Source organism: Oncorhynchus clarkii, chromosome 30, assembly GCF_045791955.1.
Source record: "Oncorhynchus clarkii lewisi isolate Uvic-CL-2024 chromosome 30, UVic_Ocla_1.0, whole genome shotgun sequence".
In the NCBI taxonomy this organism is placed as follows: domain Eukaryota; kingdom Metazoa; phylum Chordata; class Actinopteri; order Salmoniformes; family Salmonidae; genus Oncorhynchus; species Oncorhynchus clarkii.
Genome location: NC_092176.1, coordinates 25,288,881 through 25,309,432, shown reverse-complemented (window position 1 = coordinate 25,309,432; position 20,552 = coordinate 25,288,881). Strand labels below are relative to the sequence as shown.

At 43.2% G+C, this 20,552-nt stretch overlaps 1 protein-coding gene across 5 annotated transcripts in view; it reads right to left on the bottom strand.

The window, feature by feature from the left end:
- LOC139389743 (autism susceptibility gene 2 protein-like) overlaps positions 1 to 20,552 on the bottom strand; it is a 452,500-nt gene that overhangs the window by 324,220 nt on the left and 107,728 nt on the right. The window lies entirely within an intron of this gene.

The following is a 20,552-nucleotide window of genomic DNA, read 5'->3' as shown; positions in this document are numbered from 1 at the left end:
TGACTTCATCACTTCTTGTATTTGTGAGAAGTATTGACATGTTGAAAGCACTGAGCTGTCAGTTTAAATGACTAGCACACAGCTCAGACTCCCATGCATTCCCTACAAGACATGCCACCAGAGGTCTTTTCACAGATCCCAAGTCTCGAACAAACTATGGGAGGCGCACAGTATTACATAGAGCCATGACTACACTGAACTCTATTCCACATCAGGTATTTTTATTTTATGGACAATAATACACCTTATGGAACAGCGGGGACTGTGAAGCAACACAAACATAGGCACAGACACATGCATACACACACATAGTATACGCACTATACACACACACACATACACATAGATTTTGTGTTGAAGATATGTAGTAGTGGAGTTTGGGCCAGAAGGCACACACTTAGTGTGTTGTGAATTCTGTAACGAATGTATTGTAATGTTTTTAAAATGGTATAACTGCCTTAATTTTGCCGGACCCCAGGAAGAGTAGCTCTTGCCTTGGCAGTAGGATCCATAATAAGTACAAATGTGAGATGAGGATTGTTGTTAAACTGTAAAATACATGGAACGAGAGTACTAGCTCACAGGCATATGATTTTCTATTCAAATGCAAGCCTATACAGATGATGACAGAATCATTTTGAAGCATGTCATATTATACTTTGAATATATACTTGAAATTGAATAGTAAAACATATCCAAACAAAACATATTAGATGACATATTTCATACTATTCCCGTAGTATTTTATCTTTTACTAATCCTTAATTATACTTGTTTATAGAAAAGGGCTGAACAACATACAATAGATGGAAGAATTTGACCTTGGATGACAACAAAGGTGCAGTAAGTACCCCATGGTACAGTAAGTACCCCATGGTACAGTAAGTACCCCATGGTGTTGTTAACTAGGTCATCTGAGCTGCAGCGCTGGACTATAATACACAGCATCCCCATATGAAACACTGTTTTACATTGCCATTTTATTGTCTCTGACAATGGTTTCAAGGCAACATTTCATGGCCAAATTAGGCATCCATTACAACACACCACGAGACACATCACCACGACACCCACATCACGGCACTGGACATGCTGCACCTGCTTTACCAAATAAAACAACTCAAGACACCTTGCATCGCATGTGGCTTTACAAGATGGAAGCAGAGCTTCTTCTACTTCTCTGTCTTTCAAATGGGAACAGTGACCCCCAATGGACGGCTAGATTTTGAAAATCACCATGAAAGGGTTTTAATATCTCCAGCTTTGGTTTACCCTCCCCCAACTGTACCTGCAGTGCCTCCCATATACAGCAGGGGTCAGTGTTGTCCCACAGTATAACTAGGCCTCTGCAGTGGGGCTAAAAGGGGCACTAATGGTGCTGTGCAGCTCAGCTCAGTTGATAAAATCACATCTGTTTCAGTGACACCATTAATCCCATTTAATCCATCTGAGTTCATATCCATCTTTGCTGGCCCCCAAACACAGGCTATGAAAACAGGTCAGAGGCCTCACAAATCCCATGAATGTATTGACCCTAATGGTCTAATTTGGACCACAATGGTGCTTAAACACACACACAGGCACACACACACATACACACACATACGCACAAATGCAAACATACAGGCACGCATGCACATTCACTCACACACCCACACATCCACCCAACCACATAGACAAACCGTCACAAACATGCGCACGTGCGCACATGCACACATACAGACAAGCACTCACGGACACTCACACACCCACCCTTACGCACGCACACACACAGACATGCAAAAGAAAGCACATTACTCTTTAAGCCAAATAATGATTAATGGAATCCTATGAAAAAGTAGTGTCATTGTATACATTATAGACATAATAATGTTCCTAACCACTGTATGAAGAAGATTATCTGAAATCAATGTACAGTTACAGTACAACAGCATGTCAAGTACATAACAGCTGATCAATGCACCTCAGTGTTTTTTCTCCCAGTGAATGACTAAGCCTGTCTGTTGTCTTTCCTCTTATTTGTTTTATTTGTTTATTTATTTATTTATCCTTTATTTAACTAGGCAAGTCAGTTATGAACAAATTCTTATTTATAATGACGGCATACCAAAAGGCATCCTGCGGGAACTAGGGATTAAAAATGTTTAATAAAATATAGGACAAAACACACATCACGACAAGAGACACCACAACACAACAGAAAGAGACACCTGAGATAACAACATAGCGTGGCAGCAACACAACATGACAACAACATGGTAGCAACACAACATGGCAGCAGCACAACATGGTAGCAGCACAAAATGGTAGCAGCACAAAAGCATACTAGTTAGCACTAGTTAGTTAGCATACTGTCATGTGGGCAAAAATGGTCGGGAGACAGGCGCAGGAATGCGTAATAGGGTTTTTATTACACCCAAATTACGGCATGCCGTGTAAAGGCACGGGGACAAAAACCAAACAAACACTATACAAACACAGGGTTGAAACCCAAACAAAAGAGCGAGGAGTACCTCAAATAAATAACACACGCACACAATGATTATCACACGGGACGAGACCCGTAATCATCTGCGCAATTCACAATGGCACGAAAGCCAAAACACACAGCACAGGTACTCACACAAACCAACGGACATTATAATAATAATCGACAGGACACTGGTAAACCAAGGGCACACTTATACAATTACTAATGACTGGGAATAGGGGCCAGGTGTGCGTAATGAAAGTTCCCGGAGGGATCTGTGACAGGTACAAACATTATTGGGCACAGACAAGCACAAAGGGCCAGGTAGAGTGATCATGGGCCTCTTGGCTGCATCTCTGATCAGTCTTCTCCTTGTATGTGCTGAAAGTTTAGAGGGACGGCCAGGTCTTGGTAGATTTGCAGTGGTCTGATACTCCTTCCATTTCAATATTATCGCTTGCACAGTGCTCCTTGGGATGTTTAAAGCTTGGGAAATCTTTTTGTATCCAAATCCGGCTTTAAACTTCTTCACAACAGTATCTCGGACCTGCCTGGTGTGTTCCTTGTTCTTCATGATGCTCTCTGCGCTTTTAACGGACCTCTGAGACTATCACAGTGCAGGTGCATTTATACGGAGACTTGATTACACACAGGTGGATTGTATTTATCATCATTAGTCATTTAGGTCAACATTGGATCATTCAGAGATCCTCACTGAACTTCTGGAGAGAGTTTGCTGCACTGAAAGTAAAGGGGCTGAATAATTTTGCACGCCCAATTTTTCAGTTTTTGATTTGTTAAAAAAGTTTGAAATATCCAATAAATGTCGTTCCACTTCATGATTGTGTCCCACTTGTTGTTGATTCTTCACAAAAAAAATACAGTTTTATATCTTTATGTTTGAAGCCTGAAATGTGGCAAAAGGTCGCAAAGTTCAAGGGGGCCGAATACTTTCGCAAGGCACTGTATATAATTGTAATTTATATTTCTTCCTGTGGAAAAATGCAGGAGCCCATCTGCTCATGATCTCTCTCTCAAAGTCTCTAAGTAGTACTTGATGACAATCCACCTCTTCAAAAACACTCAAACTGGACCGTTTTATCTCCATCTCTTCATTCAAAGACTCAATCATGGACACTCCTACTGACAGTTGTGGCTGCTTCGCGTAATGTATTGTTGTCTCTACCTTCTTGCCCTTTGTGCTGTTGTCTGTGTCCAATAATGTCTGTACTATGTTGTGCTGCTGCCATGTTGTGTTGCTAACATGTTGTTGTCATGTTGTGTTGCTACCATGCAGAGTTTTCATGTGTTGCTGCCATGCTTTGTTGTTGTCTTAGGTCTCTCTTTATGTAGTGTTGTGGTGTCTCTCTGGTCGTGATGTTTTTGTCCTATATTTAAATTGTATTGTTTATTTTGAATCCCAGCCGCCGTCCCCGCAGGAGGCCTTTTGGTAGGCCATCATTGTAAATAAGAATTTGTTCTTAACTGACAAAATACAATTCTTTCAAATATGTTGGGGTGGAGATTTTCTGTGAGGAAAACACCATCAAAGATGTGTAAAATGAAACAAACAATATAAAAATCCTGTGACCTCACTTTGTTTTGTGTAGTATTACCACACTCAAAACATAATCTAAATCTGTTTAAAGTGGAATATTACGGTGTAACATAACATTACATATTTTCTTGCAAACCTTGCAAGTCAGATGAATAATGTGGTGTTTAATCACTCTCCTTAAATTCCTCCTTGGGTAAGGACACCCAGTGAAAAAGTGGGCCTGTGGGCCTGTCACAACAGACAGGGTTCTGACAAAAGAGCTCTTAAAGTCATAATGGGTTCCCCTTTCAGCAGGCACACAGTAGTCCCCCTCTCCCATTATAACAAACACTAATGCCTAGCTCTCTCCCAGGCAGAAATAATACACTGTAATAGAGTAACTCACACAAGTGCATTTCTGCCTGCCTGTTCTGACTGCTTATGACTGCTTACCTGGCCTGTCTGCTTACCGTCCTGTCTGTTTTCCTGCCTGTCTGCTCACCTAGCCAACCTGAATGCCTGTCTGTATGCCTGCTGTCTGCCAGCCTGCTTTGCCTTCCTGCCTGTCTCTCCCTCAACATGATTAAGACAAAGGAGATGATTGTGGACTACAGGAAAAGGAGGACCGAGCACACCCCCATTCTCATCGACAGGGCTGTAGTGGAGCAGGTTGAGAACTTCAAGGTCCTTACGGGTTGCATCACTGCCTGGTATGGCAACTGCTCAGCCTCCGACCGCAAGGCACTACAGAGGGTTGTACGTACGGCCCATACATCACCGGGCCAAGCTTCCTGCCATCCAGGACCTCTATACCAGATGATGTCAGAGGAAGGCCCTAAAAATTGTCAAAGACTCCAGACACCCTAGTCATGGATGGTTCTCACTGCTACAGTACCCGGAGCACCAAGTCTAGGTCCAAGAGGCTACTCAACAGCTTCTACCCCTAAGCCAAAAGACTCCTGAACATCTCATCAAATGACTACCCAGACTACTGGCATTGCCCCCCCCCCCCACTACCCTTCGTTATTATCTACGCATAGTCACTCTAATAACTCTACCTAAGTGTACATATTAGCTCGACACCGGTGCCCCCGCATATTGACTCTGTATCCGTACGTAAAAATGTATTTGATTTGACTACCTGCTAACCTGGCCTGCCTACCTGTCTGCCTGCCTACTCCAGTTCATATCAAATCAAATGTTATTTGTCACATGCTTTGTAAACAACAGGTGTAGACTAACAGTGAAATACTTATTTACGGGCCCTTCCCAACAACGCAGAAAGACAAATAGAAAAGTAACAACACGTAATCATAAATACAGAGAGATAACTTGGCTAATAACAAGTCATTTAGGTAGATATGTAAAGTTGAAGTCAGAAGTTTACATACACTTAGGTTGGAGTCATTAAAACTCGTTCTTCAACCACTCCACACATTTCTTGTTAACAAACTATAGTTTTGGCAAGTTGGTTAGGACATCTACTTTGTGCATGACACAAGTAATTTTTCCAACAATTGTTTACAGACAGATTATTGCACTTATAATTCACTGTATCACAATTCCAGTGGGTCAGAAGTTTACATATACTAAGTTGACTGTGCCTTTAAACAGCTTGGAAAATTCCAGAAAATTATGTCATGGCTTTAGAAGTTTCTGATAGCCTAATTGACACCATTTGAGTCAATTGGAAGTGTGCCTGTGGATGGATTTCAAGGACTACCTTCAAACTCAGTGCCTCTTTGCTTGACATAATGGGAAAATCAAAAGAAATCAGCCAAGACCTCCACAAGTCTGTTTCATCCTTGGGAGCATTTCCAAACACCTGAAGGTACCACGTTCATCTGTACAAACAATAGAACGCAAGTATAAACACCATGGGACCACGCAGCCATCATACCGCTCAGGAAGGAGACGCATTCTGTCTCCTAGAGATGAACGTACTTTGGTGTGAAAAGTGCAAATCAATCCCAGAACAACAGCAAAGGACCTTGTGAAGATTCTGGAGGAAACAGGTAAAAAAGCATCTATATCCACAGTAAAACTAGTCCTATATCGACATAACCTTAAAGGGCGCTCAGCAAGGAACAAGCAACTTCTCCAAAACCGCCATAAAAAAGACAGACTACGGTTTGCAACTGCACATGGGGACAAAGATCGTACTTTTTGGAGAAATGTCCTCTGGTCTGATGAAACAAAAATAGAACTGTTTGCCCATAATGACCATTGTTATATTTGGAGGAAAAAGGGGGAGGCTTGCAAGCCGAAGAACACCATCCCAACCGTGAAGCACGTGGGTGGCAGCATCGTGTTGTGAGGGTGCTTTGCTGCAGGAGGGACTGATGCACTTCACAAAATAGATGGCATCATGAGGGTGGAAAATTATGTGGATATATTGAAGCAACATCTCAAGACATCAGTCAAGAAGTTAACGCTTGGTCGCAAATGGGTCTTCTAAATGGACAATGACCCAGAGCATACTTCCAAAGTTGTGGCAAAATGGCTTAAGGACAACAAAGTCAAGGTATTAGAGTGGCCATCACAAAGCACTGACCTCATCCTATAGAATTTGAGGGGGGGGGGGGGGACTGAAAAAGCGTGTGCAAGAAAAGAGGCCTACAAACCTGACTCCGTTACACCAGCTCTGTCAGGAGGAATGGGCGAAAATTCACCCAACTTATTGTGGGAAGCTTGTGGTAGGCTACCCGAAACGTTTGACCCAAGTTAAACATTTTAAAGGCAATGCTACCAAATACTATGGCACTATGGTGTTGAACGCTGAGCTGTAGTAAACGAACAGCATTCTCACATAGGTGTTCCTCTTGTCCAGGTGGGAGAGGGCAGTGTGAAGTACAATACAGATAGCGTCATCTGTGGATCTGGTGGGGCAGTATGCAAATTGGAGTGGGTCCAGGGTGTCTGGGATGATGGTGTTGACGAGATAGTCATTTAGACAGGTTACCTTGGCGTTCTTGGGCACAGGGACCATGGTGGTCTACTTGAAACTGGGTTAGGGAGATTTTGAAAATGTCAGTGAAGACACTTGCCAGCTGGTCAGCGCATGCTCTGAGTACACGTCCTGTTAATATATCTGAATGTTAACTTGTTTAAAGGTCTAACTCACATCGGCTATGCACTGCGTGACCACACAGTCGTCCAGAACAGCTGGTGCTCTCACACATGGTTCAGTTTTCCTTGCCTGAGGACAGAAGTGTCCAGAAACCCAACACTGAGGTGCAGAGTTCTCTTCATCGACATGAAAGGCTATAAAACGTGATCCTTAATGGAATCAAATGGCCTAATTTACATAACTTTTTAACCCAGTTTCCCAGAATAGTGTGTGTGGTGTGTGCGTGTGTGTGTGTGTGTGTGTGTGTGTGTGTGTGTGTGTGTGTGTGTGTGTGTGTGTGTGTGCTCGGTTTGAGGTCAAATGCGAGACCACAAACTTCCTGTGCATAATCACAAACAGTACAAGTATGATGCTTTAAAAACTTCAAATGCTGATGAACTGACACACGTCTAATCATATACTATATGAAGATGACATACACAGTCTACTGAAAATGATGCAGATGAACTGAGCTTTTCTTGAACTGAGTACATTTTCTAATAATATCTTGAAAGATTTTATTAGCTTTAGTTTAGCAGCTTCTCAGACTGCATCTGTTAACATTCTTATTTTCCAACTGAAACAATGTTGTGGCAATAACTGAGGATCTGTTCTAGATCTGGGACCATAAATACAACATGATGGTGATAACCAGACCAACCTCTTATCGAGGACATTTTATTGATATCAATAATCACGATAAGTTGCCTATACTACAGAAATGCGACATTTTAAATGAAATAAGTCTGCTACTATGGCTGATTGCTAACGGGCCAATTGATACAGTAGCTACAACATCCAAAGTAGTAGTAGTAGTAGTAGTAGTAGTAGTAGTAGTAGTCGTTTTTAGGGTCAAATAAAAATGTAACATTAATGTTAGAAACGTATCGTTCTATTTGTCGTTATAATTTCGTCAATATTCGTGATATGGATTTTTGTCCATATTGCCCAGCTCTATTCTCTTCACATTTATACTTATATTGAATAACTATACCATTCAATGTACGTACACATTTATTATCACAGTGCTACAAAAATACCTGAAACCAAAATGACTGCATATAATCACTTTCATCAGGCCAATAAAAAGCATTATAACTGCCTACCACCACTAGAGATCAATCAAAACATAACAGCAACGTCCGTCAAATGTAAGATCTAAGAGCCGGTCTCCCTCTACAGCAGGCTGTTGCCTCTTCAGGCTGGTCTAGTCACTCAGACCATTACTGCACCAGACATTACATAAAGGCCAAGTCTCTTCAACCTTGCTAATTCAATGTTCCCTGTCTTAACTGTCCCTGAGTGCTACTGCTGGGTCGTCAACATCCTGCTACAGGAGAGGAGAGGAGAGGAGAGGAGAGGAGAGGAGAGGAGAGGGTGTGTGTGTGTGTGTGTGTGTGTGTGTGTGTGTGTGTGTGTGTGTGTGTGTGTGTGTGTGTGTGTGTGTGTGTGTGTGTGTGTGTGTGTGTGTATGTGTGTGTGTGTGTGTGTCCTGCACCGCTCCCGCTACACCCCGGCCAGATTCCTAACATGTCCCGGCATTAATCAAGACATACCGCCCCATGCAATATTCACCTGATCTAAGTGTGGCGGGCCAGAGATTGTTGGAGCTGGGTGTGTGAGTGATTCGATTTGGGAAGTTTTTTCCTCGCTCTCTGTTTTTCTGAGCTGTGTACCTGTGAGAGTCCTGATGGGTCCAGTAGTTTTGGAGTACAGTAGACCTGGGTCTAGGGACTGGGGTTGGGGTTGGGGTATAAGGCTGGGGGCTGGTGTTAAGAGTTGGAGTAGGTTTGGTATCAGAGCCTCACTACAAAACGTAGAATAATTTAGAAATTTAACTCTAATGGGGCTAGGGGTTAGGGTTAGGGGTTAGGGCTAAGGACTAGGGGTTAGGGCTAGAGCTGAGGCTAAAGTACATTTTCCACCTGCTCCCCAGACATCCCTTGGCACCTTGGGCTGTCGTCCAAAAGTAAACACGGCGGGCCACACTAGAGCGTGCTGGGGAGGCTGGAGTCCAAAAGTAAACACAGCGGGCCACACTAGAGCGTGCTGGGGAGGCTGGAGTCCAAAAGTAAACACGGCGGGCCACACTAGAGCGTGCTGGGGAGGCTGGAGTCCAAAAGAAAACACGGCGGGCCACACTAGAGCGTGCTGGGGAGGCTGGAGTCCAAAAGTAAACACAGCGGGCCACACTAGAGCGTGCTGGGGAGGCTGGAGTCCAAAAGTAAACACAGCGGGCCACACTAGAGCGTGCTGGGGAGGCTGGAGTCCAAAAGTAAACACGGCGGGCCACACTAGAGCGTGCTGGGGAGGCTGGAGTCCAAAAGTAAACACGGCGGGCCACACTAGAGCGTGCTGGGGAGGCTGGAGTCCAAAAGTAAACACAGCAGGCCACACTAGAGCGTGCTGGGGAGGCTGGAGTCCAAAAGTAAACACGGCGGGCCACACTAGAGCGTGCTGGGGAGGCTGGAGTCCAAAAGTAAACACGGCGGGCCACACTAGAGCGTGCTGGGGAGGCTGGAGTCCAAAAGTAAACACAGCGGGCCACACTAGAGCGTGCTGGGGAGGCTGGAGTCCAAAAGTAAACACGGCGGGCCACACTAGAGCGTGCTGGGGAGGCTGGAGTCCAAAAGTAAACACGGCGGGCCACACTAGAGCGTGCTGGGGAGGCTGGAGTCCAAAAGTAAACACGGCGGGCCACACTAGAGCGTGCTGGGGAGGCTGGAGTCCAAAAGTAAACACGGCGGGCCACACTAGAGCGTGCTGGGGAGGCTGGAGTCCAAAAGTAAACACGGCGGGCCACACTAGAGCGTGCTGGGGAGGCTGGAGTCCAAAAGTAAACACAGCAGGCCACACTAGAGCGTGCTGGGGAGGCTGGAGTCCTTAGACAAACTCCAGAGTGTGGTCGGAAAGCCTCTCAGAGCAGAAAATAAACATAATTTAGATTACTCTGGAAACACTTTCATCCAATGGATTCACACCAGTCAGAGTAGCTAAAGTAAGATTTTACATAGAAATTTCAGTTAGAAAATGTCTACAAAATCTAGCCTGTTCCTCATTTAACTTTTTGCTAGATTATGTTTAGACCATAATAGACTTTAATAGTTAAATGACATCCTCTTATAAAAGTATCTGCACAGTCTTGTATGTGCTACATAAATACAGAATAATAGATAATATAACATAGTGCCATTATTAAATATTGCTTGTTTCTTTATGCTGAGCTAACAGTTTCTATTCTACTTCAACTCCTCTGACAACACAGAGAGGGAGGCAGTGAGAGCAGAGTACCCCTGCCAGCTAAGCACTCTTCTCGCTTCTCTTCTCTTTGATGCAGCTGCAAAAGACAATTAGCCCCAGCATCATGCATATGTACGTGTTACAAGCAGCCCTCTAATTGGTCTGTCAACTTATATTAGCACTCGCCCTCCTCTGCTCATCGCTCTCTGACTGTTTCTTTACTCTTCCTCAGTGTGTCTAGACTACCCTGCAGAGTTCAGTACTGACACCTCACCTGGAATGTGTTCATTAGGGCAAAACGTGTTGCAATGAAAAACGAGTTCAGGTAGTACCAGTACCTCCCCTTTCAACTCACTTCAAAACGTTTATTCCGTTTTGTACCTACTGAACATAACCCTAGCTCCAGCTCCATACAGCCTTTCATTCCCAGCTCTGTTAATAATGCCCCTGTTTGAGTCCCATTGTTAACCTGAATCACTGGGGCCAAGGCCCTCTTAACACAGCACCATGTACAGCCATGAACCAATTACATAACACACAATCACAAAGAGCTCTAAATGGCTACATTACAGACCCAGAGGCTAGTCGAGGAGTGCACTACACTGATGGCTGATACACTGGTGGCTGACACATTGATGGCTGACACACTGGTGGCTGACACACTGGTGGCAGACACACTGATGGCTGACACACTGATGGCTGACACACTGGTGGCTGACACACTGATGGCTGACACACTGATGGCAGACACACTGGTGGCAGACACACTGGTGGCTGACACACTGGTGGCTGACACACTGGTGGCTGACACACTGGTGGCTGACACACTGGTGGGTGACACACTGATGGCAGACACACTGATGGCTGACACACTGGTGGCTGACACACTGATGGCTGACACACTGATGGCTGACACACTGATGGCTGACACACTGATGGCTGACACACTGATGGCTGACACACTGGTGGGGTGGTCATGAGGGCCATTTAAAGAGAGACTGTGTGCTCTGCTGCTGAGGAGGAGGAAGAGAAGGCGGAGGGGGGAGGAGCTTGAGGAAGAGGAGGATGAAGACGTTCAACACAGAGCAGATAACCTGGGCCTTGGTCTTTATTACTTGACAAAATACCAGCCTGTACAGTTTTCCCCCCTATCAGGCTTTACAGCCTCCAGCCGCAGCCATTACCCCGCCTACTCAGTAGCAGCAGAGTGACAGTGAACACAACAGTTACCTGCCTACTCAGTAGCAGCAGAGTGACAGTGAACACAACAGTTACCTGCCTACTCAGTAGCAGCAGAGTGACAGTAATACAAATTGTATTAGTTAATGTGACGACTGTTGCTCATCGAATGATTACAAGTTTCTAATTGCGTGATCAATCAAGCAATTATTAACTCATTAACCTGGGGCACCATGGGAAAACTAGTTTTTATTGAGTTTCTATTTCCCAAATTAACTCAAAGAATATCAGAATATAGATTTTACAACAGCCACTAATTAAGCAGTTACCTCTACCAATCTCGTTCTGAACGTCGTATAGCCTGTGAATCTGCACGGACCCGGGTCTCACCAATGAGTTCGTACCACACCAATCTTAGTTGAACATTTATTTACTAAAAAGCTCAAATGATGATAAAAGATACATATAGGCAAAACACATGATAGGCTATTGATTAGAACATAGTATAACGGGCCAACACACTATGGCGTGTGTTACCCAAAATGGGGATTTCAAAGAGAGAGAGGAAAAAGAAAGTACACGAGAGAAATATACATTTGGGTGAATTTGTCTGTTATGCTTATTCTAGCCCTAGCCTTGCCCCAAACTGCCGCTCTTATGGGTCAGAATATAATGATGTAATTACGTGGGGATGATCTCCGAGGATTCTCTGAGTGGACCGTTCAGCTGCTCGATGACGCACCTCTCCGGCGCACCTCTCTGATCGCCCTCCCGATGTCAGTGTCCTTTTGGCTTAGGAGTCTGTTCCCTCACCCTTGTTCTGGAAGGGCTCTTCTGAGGACAGACAGCTCTGTAGCTCAGAGCTCACAGCATAGGAATGAAACCTTTTAGATACCACGATTCACTGGGATTGGATGCTAAGGGGGTCCGGCTTGAATTCACCCGCTTAGACACAGCTACTCATCCGTAGCTTGGGTAGAAGAGGATTTCTTTGTCTTCAAACTTGTGTTGCGTTCTTGGTTCGTTGACTTTTTAGACCTTGGCTGCAGCTGTGGTCACGTAGTCTTGTCTGTAAATTCTATACTCACAGGTTTTATACCCTTGGGTCAGAAGTGGGCGTAACCGCCTTTAGGGCAATTCTCTGGGCGTACCAAGTTAATGAGGCAAGGTCTAGATTTTACTCAAACCCAATTCTAGACAACTAACTTAACATTTCATCTTTACCAATACATTCCCTTTGATTTGGACATTTTCCATACAACGTACAATGTATAAACATCGAACATATACTAGGAAAACTCTTCATGTTACAATGTTTTTGTAATAACGTCATCTATTAACCTTTAATAACAAAACAAAAATGACATACATTTTCATATTCCATCTATCGTCATGACCACCATTGTGGCTAACGGAAACCATTGTTCCAAAGTCCCTCTATTTCATATTTAATGCTGGTTCTCCATAGTAACAGGACAAAGGAATTTGTCTGTGGCCTGAGATTTACCAGGGCGTGAGGGGTCATAAAACCCCCACATCTTCAGACCCCTAGATCTCTCCTTCTCTGTTGGGGTTGAGAGATAATCTGTAGGGTTGTGGTCTCCTGTAACCTGACTTGATCAGGACAGTCATGACACAGTGAACACAACAGTTACCTGCCTACTCAGTAGCAGCAGAGTGACAATGAACACAACAGTTACCTGCATACTCAGTAGCAGCAGAGTGACAATGAACACAACAGTTACCTGCCTACTCAGTAGCAGCAGAGTGACAGTGAACACAACAGTTACCTACCTACTCAGTAGCAGCAGAGTGACAGTGAACACAACCGTTAACTATGCTCCACTGAACAGTTCGCCCAGCATAATCTGATCCCCCTCCCAGCTGAGTGCTTCAGAACGTACAGAGATAGGCTACGCAACGTGGACCTGCTCTCTTCACACAAACAGACAGACAGACAGGGGTGTACAGGGTATACAGTTAAAGTCGGAAGTTTACATACACTTAGGTTGGAGTCATTAAAACTCGTTTTTCAACCACTCCACAAATTTCTTGTTAACAAACCATACTTTTGGAAAGTCGGTTAGGACATCTACTTTGTGCATGACACAAGTAATTTTTCCAACAATTGTTTACAGACAGATTATTTTACTTATAATTCACTGTATCACAATTCCAGTGGGTCAGAAGTTTACATATTGTCACGCGGGACTAGGTGGGTGAGGAAGGAATCAGGCGCAGAGAGTTCCACTGGGAAAAAGTGCTCTTTAAATATGGCACAGAAAATGACAAGCCCAACAACACAGGGCACGGACAGTAAATGACTACCCAAAACACAGGTACCAAGTCCAGTAAATAATATACACCTCTACCTAAACGCACACACGTAACACAAAGACAATCCCGCACAAAACAACGGCAGGTACACATACTTTAAATAAGGAAGCTCATTAAGCACATACAACAAGACACAGGTGAAAATAATAAGGCAAAACAAACAGACAAACGAAAAAGGGATCGGTGGCGGCTAGTAGGCCGGCGACGACGACCGCCGAGCACCGCACGAACAGGCAGGGGAGCCAACTTCGGCGGAAGTCGTGACACATATATTAAGTTGACTGTGCCTTTAAATATCTTGGAAAATGATGTCATGGCTTTAGAAGCTACTGATAGGCTAATTAACAACATTTGAGTCCATTGGAGGTGTACCTGCGGATGGATTTCAAGGCCTACCTTCAAACTCAATGCCTTTTTGCTTGACATCATGGGAAAATCAAAACAAATCAGCCAAGAACTCAGAAAACAAATTGTAGACCTCCACAAGTCTGGTTCATCCTTGGGAGCAATTTCCAAATGCCTGAAGGTACCAAGTTCATCTGTACAAACAATAGTACGCAAGTATAAATACCATGGGACCACACAGCCGCCATACCGCTCAGGAAGGAGACACGTTCTGTCTCCTAGAGATGAACGTACTTTGGTGCGAAAAGTGCAAATCAATTCCAGAACAACAGCAAAGGTCCTTGTGAAGATGCTGGAGGAAACAGGTACAAAAGTATTTATATCCACTGTAAAACGAGTCCTATATCGACATAACCTGAAAGGCCACTCAGCAAGGAAGAAGCCACTGCTCCAAAACCACCATAAAAAAGCCAGACTACGGTGTGCAACTGCACTTGGGGACAAAGATCGTACTTTTTGGAGAAATGTCCTCTGGTCTGATGAAACAAAAATATAACTGTTTGGCCATAATGACCATTGTTATGTTTGGAGGAAAAACGGGGAGGCTTGCATCCCAACCGTGAAGCACGGGGGTGGCAGCATCATGTTGTGGGGTGCTTTGCTGCAGAAGGAACTGGTACACTTCACAAAATAAATGGTGTCATGAGGATGGAAAATGACGTGGATATATTGAAGCAACATCTCAAGACATCAGTCAAGAAGATAAAGCTTGGTCACAAATGGGTCTTCCAAATGGACAATGACCACAAGCATACTTCCAAAGTTGTGGCAATGTGGCTTAAGGACAACAAAGTCAAGGTATTGGAGTGGCCATCACAAAGCCCTGACCTCAATCCTATAGAAAATTTGTGGAAAAAAATGAAAAAGTGTGTGCGAGCAAGGAGGCCTACAAACCTGACTCAGTTACACCAGCTCTGTCAGGAGGAATGGGCCAAAATTCACCCAACTTATTGTGGGAAGCTTGTGGAAGGCTACCTGAAACGTTTGACCCAAGTTAAACCATTTAAAGGCAATGCTACCAAATTCTAATTGAGTGTATGCAAACTTCTGACCCACTGGGAATGTTATGAAAGAAATAAAAGCTGAAATAAATAATTCTCTCTACAATTATTCTGACATTTCACATTCTTAAAATAAAGTGGTGATCCTAACTGACCTAAGACAGGGAATTTTTACTAGGATTAAATGTCAGGAATTGTGAAAAACTGAGTTTAAATGTATTTGGCTAAGGTGTATGTAAACTTCCGACTTCAACTGTACATGAAACAGCAGGTTACACACAGGTTCATAGACTGATAGTGTGGCTCTGGGTCAGTCCTGACGTCCAAAGGGTTTATAGTGGCAATAATAGATCGGTTCAGAACAGGGTTTGAAACCAAAATTATTTTCCAATTGTTTGGTTCTGAACAGAACCATTATTTTTTTCCATTCCACTGTTTCAACCAGCAAAATAAAGTTCTTAACCGGTTCGAACCCCCAAAAAGTACCGGTTTATACCGGTTCCTTTCTGTTCCTTTTTAAACCCCCCTTTTACGTTAAATTACTTCACCAATCATGCAGTGCGGATAGAGCAACTTGCTATGTAGCGGGCTAGCGATGTCTCAGTGAGTTGTTTACATTCGTAATGGAAAGACAAGTGTAGTGCGCAAGATGCAACTGAAATTTATTGGGTGGGGAGAGAGTGGCTTGAAACGCTGGGCATGTTGTGATGACATGCATTATCTAAAATTAGCCCCACAGAATTATACCTACAGAGGTTCGGCTTCTATAGAGGAACTTTGAATGTCTTTGAACTAGCTAGTTAGCTAACAAGTTTATGTGTGAACCAGAATTAAAAACACATCTTACCTTTTTGTAGTTAATAAATCCTATGGGAAATGTGATAACTATAGTACCCCTAACTAGCAATGAAAAGTGAATCCATTGCTATCAAATAAAAAAAATCTCTATCCTTATCTTCTGAATCCTGCTTGTAAACATCAGGAGGCTACTGCTATGCTTCGGCTGGGAGGGGCAGGTAGCCTACAGCACACACACTGGCAAAGATTTTCAGCTGGCAGGCAGACAAGATGATCCTGATTGACAGAGGGAGGGCTTTGCATAGGCACTTTGTTATGTTTTTTGTGGGACTGAACAGTATAGATCATTTTAGATCCCGGTTCTGATTCTGTTCCTTGAAAAATATAGTTATTTCCCGGTTTTCAGTTCTGTTCCCTGAACCGGTTTTAACCCCTGATTTAGACATTACCATAAAACATTAGTGAGATAGTGTTACCCACTCAGAGGGCCAGAGAACAACACTAATAAGATGCTAAGTGTAACATTTAAACCGTCCCCTCGCCCATACCCGGGCGCGAACCAGGGACCTTCTGCACACATCAACAGTCACCCTCGAAGCATCGTTAACCATCACTCCACAAAAGCCGCGGCCCTTGCAGAGCAAGGGGAACTACTACTTCAAGGTCTCAGAGCAAGTGACGTCACTGATTGAAACGCTATTTAGCGCCCACGCTAACTAAGCTAGCCGTTTCACATCCGTTACACTCACCCCCCTTTTGACCTTCCTCCTTTTTTCGCAGCAACCAGTAATCCGGGTCAACAGCATCAATGTAACATTTAAACCGTCCCCTCGCCCATACCCGGGCGCGAACCAGGGACCTTCTGCACACATCAACAGTCACCCTCGAAGCATCGTTACCCATCGCTCCACAAAAGCCGCGGCCCTTGCAGAGCAAGGGGAACTACTACTTCAAGGTCTCAGAGCAAGTGACGTCACTGATTGAAACGCTATTTAGCGCCCACGCTAACTAAGCTAGCCGTTTCACATCCGTTACATAAGCCAAGTGGCAGGCTGGGAGAGAAGAGGATGATGATGTGTGTGTACGGCTGGGCAGTGGGCAGGGCTGTTCTTTCACTACAGTCAGCATTTTCTTGTGTGTTTTCATAACCAGTTGTGAGGTTATTGAAGATCACAACACCCTTAGTTGTCTCAATTCATCATCAAATCAAATCAAATTGTATTGGTCACATACACATTGTTAGCAGATGTTAATGCGAGTTTAGAAAAAATGCTTGTGCTTCTAGTTCGGACATCGCAGTAATATCTAACAAGTAATCTAACAAATTCACAACAACTACATTATACACACATACGTAAGGGATGAATAAGAATATGTTGTGACGACCCTGTGATGTTGTCTCGCTTTAGTTAGAGGGAGCTACAAAACAACACAGTGGGGACAGAAGGGACATCTCTTCACTGACTGACGTGAGGGCGAGTCAGGCAAAACTGGAGGAGAGAGGAGAAAGGACACAAGGTCCTACAGTAATTGATGCAGTCGAGTAACAGTCTTAGCTAAGTACACACCTTCTAATATTCGGCTGGTTCAGTGAGGGGGAAATAAAAAGCACACGGGCCAAACGCTGACATCAAACCCAGTTAATATCTCACATACAGACATGATAGTTAGAGCCTTACTCTAAGCACACATCCCAAATTGCTGAGCCCTGGGCCCAGTTCATAAGATATTTCGTAAGCGCAATTCCTCAACAATTTCTTAAGATTTAATGATTTTCTTACGAACTCCTCAAATATCTTCTTACGTTTCTTCTTAAGATTAAGATGTGTTTGTTGCTAGGCAACCGATTTAGCTAACATGTAAGCAAATTTCCAACTGAGATTGCTGTTCTAAAACATGTTATTGGGTTTAAAATAAATACTGAAACTTTCAGAGTGAATTAGTGAATTAAACATGTTAAATTGCTTTCATGAGCTTTTTCTTTCATGAGCTTTTTCTCTAAACCCTGAGGGTTTAACAATCTCGGAATTTAAGAACATTTCTAAGAACTTTATTTTGAAGATTCTAACTTTAAGGAGAAACATAAGAACTATCACAATATCATTTCCAATAACCTTTTTGAGGAATAGCAATTTTCTTAACTTTCTTCTTAAGTCTATCGTTAAGGGAAACATGGCAGTTAAGAAGACATATATTCTTAAGAAAGCCGTGTGAATCCGGCCCCTGGTCAAAAGTAGTGTACTATAAAGGGAATAGGGTGCCATTTGGAAAAATGTTCCTCTTTTGACCCCAGGGTGTTACTGTGAAAAATCTGTTGACTGTATTTGACCCTTCTACATCAAGCAGAAAGCTCTCTATTCAAGTTCCTTTAATAAGCATCATTATCAGAGGGACTTTGAAGGCTTTTATAATGACCCTCTCACCTTCATATCAAAGCAGCTATACGGAAAACGACCCACACGCACACGTACATAAACACTTTTATATCCAGATGGCTGCTTTGTTGAGGCTTCCTTCTCCACTACAATTACCACAGTATGAAAGAAGTGACCCATCTGGGTCACCTTGTTTTATAAGCACTGGATTCCACAGGTGCTTTGGAGCTGCAATGGGAGAGCCTGATAACCAAATCAAATCAAATTGTATTTGTCACATGCTTCGTAAAACAACAGGTGTAGACTAACATTGAAATGCTTACGCAGAGACAAATTCTTAAATAATAGAATAATAATAACACAAAGAATAAATACACAATGAGAAACAACAACTTGACTACATACATGGGGTACCAGTACTGAGTGGATGTGCAGAGGTAAGAGGTAATTGAGGTAGATGCAGTATGTACAGTTGAAGTCGGAAGTTTACATACATCTTAGCCAAATACATTTTAACTTAGTTTTTCTTGACATTTAATCCTAGTAAAAATTCTCTGTCTCAGGCCAGTTAGGATCACCTCTTTATTTTAAGAATGTGAAATGTCAGAATAATAGTAGAGAGAATGATTTATTTCAGCTTTTATTTCTTTCATCACATTCCCAGTGGGTTAGAAGTTTACATACACTCAATTGGTATTTGGTAGCGTTGCCTTGAAATGGTTTAACTTGGGTCAAACATTTCGGGTTGACTTCCACAAGCTTCCCACAATAAGTTGGGTGAATGTTGGCCCATTCCTCCTGGCAGTTCTGGTGTAACTGAGTCAGGCTTGTAGGCCTCTTTGCTCACACATGCTTTTTCAGTTCTGCCCACACATTTTCTATCGGATGAGGTCAGTGCTTTGCGATGGCCACTCCAATACCTTGACTTTGTTGTCCTTAAGCCATTTTGCCACAACTTTGGAAGTATGCTTGCGGTCATTGTCCATTTGGAAGACCCATTTACGACCAAGCTTTAACTTCTTGACTGATGTCTTGAGATGTTGCTTCAATATTTCCACATAATTTTCCTTCTCATGACGCCATCTATTTTGTGAAGTGCACCAGTCTCTCCTGCAGCAAAGCACCCCCACAACATGATGCTGCCACTCCCGTGCTTCACGGTTGGGATGGTGTTATTGAGCTTGCAAGCCTCCCCTTTTTACTCCAAACATAACGATGGTCATTATGACCAAACAGTTCTATTTTTGTTTCATCAGACCAAAGGACATTTCTCCAAAAAGTACGATCTTTGTCCCCATGTGCAGTTGCAAACTGTAGTCTGGCTTTTTTATGGCGGTTTTGGAGCAGTGGCTTCTTCCTTGCTGAGCGGCCTTTCAGGATATGTCGATATAGGACTCGGTTTACTGTGGATATAGATACTTTTGTACCTGTTTCCTCCAGCATCTTCACAAGGTCCTTCTTTGCTGTTGTTCTGGAATTAATTTGCACTTTTCGCACCAAAGTACGTTCATCTCTAGGAGACAGTCTCCTTCCTGAGCGGAATGGCGGCTGTGTGTTTATACTTGCATACTATTGTTTGTACAGATGAACGTGGTCTACAATTTATTTTCTGAGGCCTTTGCTGATTTGTTTTGATTTTTCCATGATGCCAAGCAAAGAGGCACTGAGTTTGAAGGTCGGCCTTGAAATACATCCACAGGTACACCTCCGATGGACTCAAATTATGTCAATTAGCCTATCAGAAGCTTCTAAAGCCATGACATCATTTTCTGGAATTTCCCAAGCTGTTTAAAGATACAGTCAACTTAGTGTATGTAAACTTCTGACCCACTGGAATTGTGATACAGTAAATTATAAGTGAAATTATCTGTCTGTAAACAATTGTTGGAAAAATTACTTATGTCATGCACAAAGTAGATGTCCTAACCGACTTGCCAAAACTATAGTTTGTTAACAAGAAATGTGTGGAGTGGTTGAAAAACAGTTTTTAATGACTCCAACCTAATTGTATGTAAACTTCCGACTTCAACTGTACATATAGGTAGGGGTTAAGTGACTAGAATAGATAGATAATAAACGGTAGCAGACGCATATGTGATGA